The sequence below is a fragment of the Sycon ciliatum genome, chromosome 1 (assembly GCF_964019385.1).
Source record: "Sycon ciliatum chromosome 1, ocSycCili1.1, whole genome shotgun sequence".
NCBI classification, from domain to species: Eukaryota; Metazoa; Porifera; class Calcarea; order Leucosolenida; family Sycettidae; genus Sycon; species Sycon ciliatum.
This window is the reverse complement of record NC_088643.1, coordinates 93613715-93626119: the sequence shown is the minus strand read 5'-3', so window position 1 is coordinate 93626119 and position 12405 is coordinate 93613715. Positions and strand designations below refer to the sequence as shown.

Sequence of the window (12405 nt, the reverse complement as noted above, 5' to 3'; positions counted from 1 at the left end):
CGGCTGTTGCTAGTTGTTGCTGGTTGTTGTTGTTGGCTGTTGTTGGTTGTTGTTGGATGTTGTTGTCGGTTGTTGTCGGTTGCTAGTTGTTGGTTGTAGTTGGTTGTTGTCGGTTGTTGTTGGTTGTTGTCGGTTGTTTTCGGCCGTTGTCGGTTGTTGTTGTTTATTGTGGGCTGTTGTTGGTTGTTGTTGGGTGTTGTTTGGTATTGTTGTCGGTTGTTGCCGGTTGACGTTTGCTGTTGTTGGTTGTTGTTGCCGGTTGTTGTCGGTTGTTGGGTGTTGTTGTCGGTTGTTGGGTGTTGTTGTTGTCGGTTGTTGGGTGGTGTTGTTGGTTGTTGTTGGTTGTTGTTGGTTGTTGCCGGATGTTGTCGGTTGGTGTTGGTTGTTGTTGTCGGTTGTTGTCGGTTGTTGTCGGTTGTTGTTGGTTGTTGTTGGTTGTTGTTGGTTGTTGTTGGTTGTTGTTGGCTGTTGTTGGCTGTTGTTGTCGGTTGTTGTTGGTAGTTGTTGTCGGTTGCTGTCGGTTGTTGTCGGTTGTTGTCGGTTGTTGTTGTTTGTTGTTGGTTGTTGTTGGTTGTTTTTGGTTGTTGTTGGTTGTTGTTGGTTGTTGTTGTTTGTTGTTGGTTGTTGTTGTCGGTTGTTGTCGGTTGTTGGGTGTTGTTGTTGGTTATTGTCGGTTGTTGTCGGTTGTTGTCGGTTGTTGTGTTTTAACCCTTTGCGGTGCATCAGTCATTAACGACTGATATTGTGTACATACCGTAAAACTGTCGTAACTCCATCGATTTTAGTCCTGTTGCACATATCGAAATATGTAGATTAATCGTTATTTTGTTCATTATCCAGGAGGATGTTGCTATGATTCAGTACCATTTTTTCGCATAATGAGACAAGTTTGTGTAACGTTAGTGTGACGTGGGTATGCTGATTGGATGCGAGGTGGTGAGAGTATGCTGATTGGCCGATAACAATTAGTGGAAGGGATAAAGTAATGCGCTGCTTGTGCAGCGTAACCAAACACATGGTCTGTGGGAAACACCCTAGTAAAATAAATAAAATAATAATAACATGAATGCCACCGGCACTTGAGAGACTCGAGCCCCGCCACCTTGTTCAAATCGGACTTGGTAGCTTCGTATTGGAACTTAATCTTCTTCTTTTTGAGGTATGACCGTACAAAACGCGCTTGGAGTTTTCATTTATTTTATTTTTTCATTGCAACTTTTTTAGCAGATGTCCACTCGTGAAACAACGGTGAATCTGGAACGAATAAATGGTCCATGCCAAAGGCATGACGAGTCTCGAAGTCTTCACATTCATGATGGAACCTTGTCATGATTGACGCATTCCTTGATGGTGCGCACATGAAATCAACCTGGCTCATCTTTTCCAATTCCATTCTTTTCACATCCTGCAACCCATACCCTACTAGTATCAGTGGGGACGCTAGAATCAGAAGAGGCAAGGCAGCACTCTTCCGTGGATGTATTACTCGACACAACACCACCCATACTTGTTTTCTAGAAGTTTTGAATATAATGATATATTGCAGTAGGAAGTAGTATACAGTCAAATAGGATAGGATAAGAATGAATGATCAGCTGTCTGATAAAGAATGCAGTTCATTAAAGACTTATTGGAAGCTCTCTACCAGCTGATCGTCTTGTTGAACGGCGACACTGCATAATGATATGAAGCTCTCAGTTAGCTGTTTCAGTTCCGTGGTAGAAAGTGTCATGTGCGCGTCCAGAGCACGATGAAAACATCTGGGCTCCACGTGGATGCAGACGATTGGAGCAACAGTAAGACGTACCTTCAACGCCTGCTCGTCAATGTCGAGGGAGACTGCCCCGGGGTAGATGAAAACATCTTGTTCCACATCCAGTTCGAACGAGCTGGTCGGGACTAGCTTGCTTTCACCGTTGATGTACACCCGACATTGACCGTCGGACGAACGTGATGGGTAGAAGTTGGTCTTGATCTTCTCCACACGTCCTCTTCGGAGAGTGTCACGGAGCGATGGACAAGTCTTGATCAAGTTCGTAATGATGAACTCAGTGGACTCATTCAGGTCGATGTAAACCTGTCCTTGAGCATCTTTGCGAGCTGTTGCCGTACTACCACAGGCTGGTAGAGCTCCTGAAGGGAAGTACATCTTATAACCAGGCTTGTAGAAGGATCTACCTGATGACTTGTAGGACAGTTGCATGTCCTCCTGAAACCCATCCACCACAATCTCTTTGTGGAGCTTGGTAGGAGCAGGTGGCACATAGCGACGCTTAGCCGGTACTGCGTTCGAAGAGAGCACAACTTGAGGAGGGTCAGCAGGAAGAGCGGAATTCTTCCTCACCCGTCGCTCGTAAAGGGAATCCATCTTCCAGGAAGCGAAGGCAGAACAACTCATCAGCACTGTATTCGATGAACGAATGACTCAACTACAGGACAACCATCTGTATTTATACAAGTCAGAGACGGGGGCGGATTGAAATGTTAAAAATATGTGTCAGCTAGATCAACCAATCACCATCAAGCCCGACACAAACATTTGCCCAATCAGCATTGAGCCCGCCAAAAACATTTGACCAACCAGCATCAAACTCACCAAAAACATTTTGTCCAGTCAGCGGCATGCCCACCAAATAATTATCTCATCTTAAAGATTCCTTACATGATACAGCCACTTTAGTGAACTGATACAGTATGGAAATAAGATCAAAGTCAAACGTGTGCAAGTTCTGAATCACGTGATCAAGTGAATAGGTTTCCCAACAATAGGCATCAATCAATGATGTCATAAGAGATGTATCAGATGGAGATAAAATCAGCAAATTCGTACGCAACGTGGACAGTTGAGATGATGACACCATCCTGGTCGACTCCATGAGATGCAGTACATATAGGAGTGGAAAATGCTGAGGAAGAGGTTTCATGATTCGACTGAACCTCAACCACGATACATTGCTACGAGGTAAGTAGGAACGCAGTTTACGTAGTACATCCACATTCGTATCGTATACTATGCAGGATATAGGCCTAGCCCAAATTTGCTCGGGGCGCTTCGATATTTTGCCGGCAAATTTTGCCCAAGCACTTTCCATATTTTGCTTGGCATTGCCTTTCGTTTCCGATATTTTGCTCCATTTTGCTCCTGCTTTGTGGCAAAAATAGCTTCGAATGAACCGTCTACTTTGGTAAAAGTGGATGGTGACTCTGATGAGGAAAGCAAAACTGAAAATGGTGTCAGTATTACGGATTTTGTAGCATGATTTCAAATTTATGTACCCCTGACAACCTGCACGAGCTATTTCAGCACGACGTTGGCCCAATGAAACCAAAGAAATTAGAATAAAATTGCCAAAACACACCCGGATCCTCTGTAAATTTCGATATTTTGCTCGGAATTTGCTGGCAATTTCTTTTCGTGGGAAATTTCGATATTTTGCTGGAAGAATTGCCGGCAAATTTGGGCTAGGCCTAGCAGGATAATGCTATAGCATAGTTTAAACTCTTGTACAAACAGGATTTTTTCATCGCAAGTAACTGCTCCCGAAGAGGGTGTACGCAAAGCTGATCGGATAAGAGTTCAGTTTTCGAAAGAAAATGCAAAAGATGACGATCCACACCGCATAACCGCTCATGTACAGCGTAACGCTTCTTCATCAAACTACATCTCCTATGCACATCATCTTCAGGGAAGTAAATCACCGCCATGACAAGTCCACACGAAGAACACACGTATCTTCCTTCATGTAAAACATGATCAAGATGTTGACACTGTTTTTCCTCCCCGTATTGCTCTTTTTCTTCTTCTTTCTTCTTAAATTCAGAATCCATCTTCACTCCTCACCAACATCCTCATTATGACACTATATCCAGCATGATATCTACTTTATATAACCAATCCTATCCGGGGCAATTATCAGGTACAACCATGGGGGTAGATGACCTCATACCCTCGCCAACACGTCGGAGAGGGTATGAGGTCATCTACCCCCATGGTTGTACCTGATAATTGCCCTGGATAGGATTGGTTATATAAAGTAGATATCATGCTGGATATAGTGTCATAATGAGGATGTTGGTGAGGAGTGAAGATGGATTCTGAATTTAAGAAGAAAGAAGAAGAAAAAGAGCAATACGGGGAGGAAAAACAGTGTCAACATCTTGATCATGTTTTACATGAAGGAAGATACGTGTGTTCTTCGTGTGGACTTGTCATGGCGGTGATTTACTTCCCTGAAGATGATGTGCATAGGAGATGTAGTTTGATGAAGAAGCGTTACGCTGTACATGAGCGGTTATGCGGTGTGGATCGTCATCTTTTGCATTTTCTTTCGAAAACTGAACTCTTATCCGATCAGCTTTGCGTACACCCTCTTCGGGAGCAGTTACTTGCGATGAAAAAATCCTGTTTGTACAAGAGTTTAAACTATGCTATAGCATTATCCTGCATAGTATACGATACGAATGTGGATGTACTACGTAAACTGCGTTCCTACTTACCTCGTAGCAATGTATCGTGGTTGAGGTTCAGTCGAATCATGAAACCTCTTCCTCAGCATTTTCCACTCCTATATGTACTGCATCTCATGGAGTCGACCAGGATGGTGTCATCATCTCAACTGTCCACGTTGCGTACGAATTTGCTGATTTTATCTCCATCTGATACATCTCTTATGACATCATTGATTGATGCCTATTGTTGGGAAACCTATTCACTTGATCACGTGATTCAGAACTTGCACACGTTTGACTTTGATCTTATTTCCATACTGTATCAGTTCACTAAAGTGGCTGTATCATGTAAGGAATCTTTAAGATGAGATAATTATTTGGTGGGCATGCCGCTGGCTGGACAAAATGTTTTTGGTGAGTTTGATGCTGGTTGGTCAAATGTTTTTGGCGGGCTCAATGCTGATTGGGCAAATGTTTGTGTCGGGCTTGATGGTGATTGGTTGATCTAGCTGACACATATTTTTAACATTTCAATCCGCCCCCGTCTCTGACTTGTATAAATACAGATGGTTGTCCTGTAGTTGAGTCATTCGTTCATCGAATACAGTGCTGATGAGTTGTTCTGCCTTCGCTTCCTGGAAGATGGATTCCCTTTACGAGCGACGGGTGAGGAAGAATTCCGCTCTTCCTGCTGACCCTCCTCAAGTTGTGCTCTCTTCGAACGCAGTACCGGCTAAGCGTCGCTATGTGCCACCTGCTCCTACCAAGCTCCACAAAGAGATTGTGGTGGATGGGTTTCAGGAGGACATGCAACTGTCCTACAAGTCATCAGGTAGATCCTTCTACAAGCCTGGTTATAAGATGTACTTCCCTTCAGGAGCTCTACCAGCCTGTGGTAGTACGGCAACAGCTCGCAAAGATGCTCAAGGGCAGGTTTACATCGACCTGAATGAGTCCACTGAGTTCATCATTACGAACTTGATCAAGACTTGTCCATCGCTCCGTGACACTCTCCGAAGAGGACGTGTGGAGAAGATCAAGACCAACTTCTACCCATCACGTTCGTCCGACGGTCAATGTCGGGTGTACATCAACGGTGAAAGCAAGCTAGTCCCGACCAGCTCGTTCGAACTGGATGTGGAACAAGATGTTTTCATCTACCCCGGGGCAGTCTCCCTCGACATTGACGAGCAGGCGTTGAAGGTACGTCTTACTGTTGCTCCAATCGTCTGCATCCACGTGGAGCCCAGATGTTTTCATCGTGCTCTGGACGCGCACATGACACTTTCTACCACGGAACTGAAACAGCTAACTGAGAGCTTCATATCATTATGCAGTGTCGCCGTTCAACAAGACGATCAGCTGGTAGAGAGCTTCCAATAAGTCTTTAATGAACTGCATTCTTTATCAGACAGCTGATCATTCATTCTTATCCTATCCTATTTGACTGTATACTACTTCCTACTGCAATATATCATTATATTCAAAACTTCTAGAAAACAAGTATGGGTGGTGTTGTGTCGAGTAATACATCCACGGAAGAGTGCTGCCTTGCCTCTTCTGATTCTAGCGTCCCCACTGATACTAGTAGGGTATGGGTTGCAGGATGTGAAAAGAATGGAATTGGAAAAGATGAGCCAGGTTGATTTCATGTGCGCACCATCAAGGAATGCGTCAATCATGACAAGGTTCCATCATGAATGTGAAGACTTCGAGACTCGTCATGCCTTTGGCATGGACCATTTATTCGTTCCAGATTCACCGTTGTTTCACGAGTGGACATCTGCTAAAAAAGTTGCAATGAAAAAATAAAATAAATGAAAACTCCAAGCGCGTTTTGTACGGTCATACCTCAAAAAGAAGAAGATTAAGTTCCAATACGAAGCTACCAAGTCCGATTTGAACAAGGTGGCGGGGCTCGAGTCTCTCAAGTGCCGGTGGCATTCATGTTATTATTATTTTATTTATTTTACTAGGGTGTTTCCCACAGACCATGTGTTTGGTTACGCTGCACAAGCAGCGCATTACTTTATCCCTTCCACTAATTGTTATCGGCCAATCAGCATACTCTCACCACCTCGCATCCAATCAGCATACCCACGTCACACTAACGTTACACAAACTTGTCTCATTATGCGAAAAAATGGTACTGAATCATAGCAACATCCTCCTGGATAATGAACAAAATAACGATTAATCTACATATTTCGATATGTGCAACAGGACTAAAATCGATGGAGTTACGACAGTTTTACGGTATGTACACAATATCAGTCGTTAATGACTGATGCACCGCAAAGGGTTAAAACACAACAACCGACAACAACCGACAACAACCGACAATAACCAACAACAACACCCAACAACCGACAACAACCGACAACAACAACCAACAACAAACAACAACAACCAACAACAACCAACAACAACCAAAAACAACCAACAACAACCAACAACAAACAACAACAACCGACAACAACCGACAACAACCGACAGCAACCGACAACAACTACCAACAACAACCAACAACAACAGCCAACAACAGCCAACAACAACCAACAACAACCAACAACAACCAACAACAACCAACAACAACCGACAACAACCGACAACAACCGACAACAACAACCAACACCAACCGACAACATCCGGCAACAACCAACAACAACCAACAACAACCAACAACACCACCCAACAACCGACAACAACAACACCCAACAACCGACAACAACCGGCAACAACAACCAACAACAGCAAACGTCAACCGGCAACAACCGACAACAATACCAAACAACACCCAACAACAACCAACAACAGCCCACAATAAACAACAACAACCGACAACGGCCGAAAACAACCGACAACAACCAACAACAACCGACAACAACCAACTACAACCAACAACTAGCAACCGACAACAACCGACAACAACATCCAACAACAACCAACAACAGCCAACAACAACAACCAGCAACAACTAGCAACAGCCGACAACAACGGACAACAACCGACAACAACCAACACCAACCAACAAGAACACCCAACAACCGACAACAACACCCAACAACCGACAACAACCGACAACAACAACAACCAACAACAACCAACAATAACCAGCAACAACCGACAACAACATCCAACAGCCAACAACAACCGACAACAACACACAACAACAACCAACAACAACCAATAACAACATCAACAACGACGACGATAACGACGACAACAACCGACTACAACATCAACAACAACCAACAACAACCAACAACAAACGACGACAACAACCGGCAACAACCGACAACAACAACCAATAACAACATCAACAACGACGACGATAACGACGACAACAACCGACTACAACATCAACAACGACGACGATAACGACGACAACCACAACAGTGTCCGGTAATGTGTGGTAGAGAATGGCAGTCAGCCAGACTGATTACAGTTGAACATGTATAATAATAATAACACATTTCGCGTAGTTGAGCACTAAATAAAGAAATTCAGTTTTTTTTCCCCACTTCTGTCTTGTGAGCATCATCAGCAAGGTGTAGTAGCTGCTGATACTGATTTGTCCTCGAGTGTCGAGCTGCACAGTTTCTTCCAGTCTGTCTTGTCCTCTGCATGGTCTTCATGGGCACACCCAGCTTATTCAACTGAGCGACCAGACTTGTGGCTAGTGTCAACCTTGGCCACCCACGAGGTGCTTTGTTGTCCTTGTCCAAATAGCCGCTCATGGCTACTTAGGGTGGCGTGTCCGTGTCCATCTGTAGCACATGACTGGTCATTCGTAGTCGCCTACACGCAGCGGTGTCATGTATTACTACAAGAACTCAACCAAGTCCTCAGCAGTCATGGAGTAGCGGCAGGTTGGGCAAGTTGGGCTGGAGGCAGAACTGATCCACTCCTTGATACAGTGGAAGTGAAATTCATGACCACACTCCAACTTGGATAGAGGACGGTTCAGGGTATCCTGACAAATCACACAAATGGGCTCATGACTTATTGCTGACGAGTCTACCTTAGTAGGCACTACATTGATGTACTGCAGCTCCATGGGGTGTATTGCCTGGTCTTGATGGTGGTCACCGTAATACACCCCGTTGAGGTACCACTGATAGATACCCTCCTCCTGAGAGATGAAAGCAGGCCCATCTTCCCTATGCCGAAGGTTGTATCGGTACCACTCCCGTACACGGTTGTTACCTTCCCTGCGTATCACGGCTGGCGCATTCTCCCTGTGGAGCCGGTCGTGATAATACCACTGGATGGTGATACCATCATCACTCCGAGTGATCCTGGCTGGTCCGTCTACTCTGTGTAGACGCCCTTGGACATACCAGGCTTCCAGCAAATAGGCGCCATCAAATCTCTCCGTCAGAGCAGGGCTGTCGCCGATCCTTTGTCTGACGCCATTCCAATACCACTCTTCGCGGTGTCGGTAGAACCCCTCAGAGTCTTCACCAAGGTCTGAAAATGTTTCCACTGCAGGGCCATCATACCTGTGGAGTCTTCCGTGGTGATACCACCGTAGAATACCGCATGTGGCGTCATAATAACTGACTGCAGGACCGCCGGCTCTATGACGGGCGCCGTTGAGGTAGTACTCTATGCTACCCCGTCCTATCCAAGCCGGTTCATTAACGCGATGAAGGCGACCTCCATAGCACCAGGCGGACACTCCCCTACTATCAACAAGAGCTGGTCCGTCCTCCCGATGGAGTCTACCATCGCCGTGCCAAATTTCTTGCTGCGCGTTTTGATCTGCCAACTCCACAACTGTTCTTATTGGCGTCCGCCTTTCTATTAGTAAAGGACCCGTGGTGAGAGACCACGACCGGTCGTCCAAGTCTACACCGAATGTATCAGCCATATCTATTTACTGAGAATAATGTAACAACTCCTCCACAAACGCTTCTACAACTGACGTCTTCTTCATCCTGGTTTTTTCCTCTTGGTGGTTTTGGATAAGAGTTGAAAAGTCCAAAAGGTCAACTGATGACCTTTGCGTTACTTGGTATGATTGGGTTTTAGCGGATGATGTCGGTATGCAGCTGGGGAGCGAATTTGACAGGAAGAAGGTAAAGGTCTTGCTTTGCGGTTCACACCTTCACTTCAGTATCATTATCCTGAAAACAGCCCAAATGAGGTTCACGTGTCACTGTGGCGTTCGCCTTACAGGGGTAGTACCCCTGTTTCAACACCTGAGGCGGTGCGTCAAGCGCCGCCTCTTTCTAATCATATATTGCGATAAATGGTAAGTGTGCAGTGCTCCTAGCTCTCTCCCCCAACAAAAGAGCTCTATGACACTGTGCTTTCTGCGGTTTCTTTCGTTTTTACAGTGGAGAAAGGCTGGTGGGAGGCCAGGCCGTGGCCGCACACCTGGCGGGTGCGGCCCATCGGGCCCGTTACTGGGAGGGCCGGCAAGTCGGGCTGCTGTTGCAGTCCGACTACCGGGACGCCATGGAGCGTATCCGGACCCTGTAAGTAAGCACTGCTCTGTCTACATGTATACTTACCCCCCTCGTTATAGCGATACTTACTTGTTTCGTATCCTCTTGTCTTACCCTGCTTCCGTATTCGTGACACTAATAGTGTTTGTGTGCGCTCATGCTTGGTTTTACAGATGACGTATGTATGAAGGTCTGGAGCTAGCTGCCGTCTTCGGGATGTGCCATTTGTTTTCAAAATTATTTGTAAGTACTTGTAACAGGCGTAGTGTAGTAACTGTGTATGCAGTGTAGTAACAGTGTGTGGTGTTTTGTGATGGTCCTGAGCGGTCGTAATGTGTTTTGTGATGGTCCTGAGCAGTCGTAACGTGTTGGGCTACTGAAGTACACTGCATGAAGGGGTATGTGTGGGTGCTTCGACATATTCTCGTGCTTCCTAAACCCTAGATACGTGTATAGCACTATAACCTAGATGTGTGTGTGTGTGCGTGTGTGCGTGTGTGTGTGTCCGCGCATGCGTGCGTGTGCGTGCATTGTGTTCTCTTCTACAGACTCATCCAAGTCCATTTAAATAAAAGTGTATTATAGTGAACAGTATTGTGTTTTGTTACAGTGAATATGTGGGGAATGGTGGATATGCCTTAGTGTGACTGGATACCCGCGGGTTGTGACTCTTTGCTGGTCACTCTGAATTCTCCAGTATAGATTCGATGCAGTGCAGAGGGGATTTGTGGTGCGTAGCAACACTGCTTCACTGTGACACCCCTTCAATAATTGTTTTGATGCATGATACTCCGGGCGTAGCCGGTTGATTCTAACTGTATCCCGATCAAAATAGAAATATGCATCTAATGCACCTGCATGGACAGTAGGCATTTCCCAAATCGGCTGGCCGACAAATTCGCCGAAAAAAGTGGTTTTGAAGAAATCACCCATCTTTTCGCCGAATTTTCAAATTTCGCATGTTGAATTCGCCGAAAATCGATGTTTCAGTGCTTCAACAGAGTGTGCTTGTGTGTAAATGTACATGACGTAATGGGACTTCAAGTACTACGTTGAGCCGAATTCTGATCTTGGGGCTCATAATATGGCCGATTTTGAACATTCTCTTAACCGATCGAAAAACCGATTAGGCATGCTCTGTATGGGCAACTTGTCAATCAGTGCACATCTACGATGTGCGAATAAAACGAATGCACGGAACGTGAACTTGTTTGCTGCACATCTACGAAGTGCGAATCAGGGAGTAGTATAATGACACGTGTACTAGTACACCTTGTGTTGCACTGCATCTTTTCCACACGCATAGGACCACTGAAGGTCACATGCTCCGCGTGCGTATGCGCGCATGCGCAATATGTCATTCGCTGCATGCAATGCACATCTATGATGTGCGAATCAGGGAGTAGTACGTATTTTACTACTCCCCGGTGCGAATGCACCGAACGTGCACAAGTGCACGGTCGCCACGGAAAAGAACATGATGACATTTATGACATGGCAGGGCCAAAGGTCAAACCCTAGGGGGTCCCGAGGCCAGACCAAGCGCGCCCGATACAGTGTGCCTTATTTAACCCAAAGGTCAAAGGTCAAACCCTGGGGGAAGTCCTGGGGCCAGACCAAGCACGACCGACACAGTGTGCCTTATTTGGCCCAAAGGTCAAAGGTCAAAAAGTGCACCAGAACCTGCCCCGCACTAACTACTGTGGCGGGACAAAGGATCAGCCATATTGCTTTTCCCACAGTGTAGTGGAAGTCTGCTAAAAATTCAACCCATCTGGCTTCCCGCTTGGTGAGGTGGGGTTTGGTTTTTAAGTAAACTACGCCCATGTTATCTGTATATATCAAAGTGTTGGAACAGGTATATTCTCCAGCACTTCAGGGCATAGACGACGGCTAGGGTTTCCCTTTCCGATGCAGTGTAATTGCGTTCGGCGTCTGTCAGTTTGCGCCTTGTAAACGCCACAGCATGCCAACCATCGTCAGGACTCTTCTGTAACAGCACACCAGCTACTGCGAAATCACTAGCATCTGTTTCCACCCTGAAGGGGTTGCTGACATCGGCTAACATTAACACAGGGGCATTCAGAAGGAATGTTTTCAGTATTTCAAATGCACGTTGACGACCGTCATGCCACGAAAACCGAGAGTGTTTGCCGGTCAATTCCTCTAGAGGCTTCGAGATCACGGAGTAATGGTCAATAAATCGCCTGAAGTAGTTGGCTAGGCCTAAGAACTGCCTTACTTCCGTCACTGACGCCAGAACCGGCCAATCTTTAACAGCCTCAGTTTAGTAGAGTCAGGAGATATGGACATACCATCAATGCAGTGTCCTAAGAACAGGACTTTCTGAACTGCGAACTCACATTTAGACAACTTGCAATAGAGTGTATTATCGCGAAGTATGCCTAAACCCAGCTGTACGTGCTCCCTGTGCTCCGCGAGAGTTCTGCTGAATACCGTATTTCTGCAAATAGTAGGCCGGTCTACTATTTTTTTCAAA

The 12405-nt window shown here is 45.7% G+C and overlaps 1 long non-coding RNA gene across 1 annotated transcript; it reads left to right on the top strand.

The window, feature by feature from the left end:
• The first annotated feature begins 9581 nt into the window (after positions 1–9581).
• On the top strand, positions 9582–10161 carry LOC135806576 (uncharacterized). Its single transcript, XR_010551245.1, has 3 exons — positions 9582–9709; positions 9795–9935; positions 10079–10161. It is a non-coding gene; the product is annotated as an uncharacterized LOC135806576 (long non-coding RNA).
• The last annotated feature ends 2244 nt before the right edge of the window (positions 10162–12405 follow it).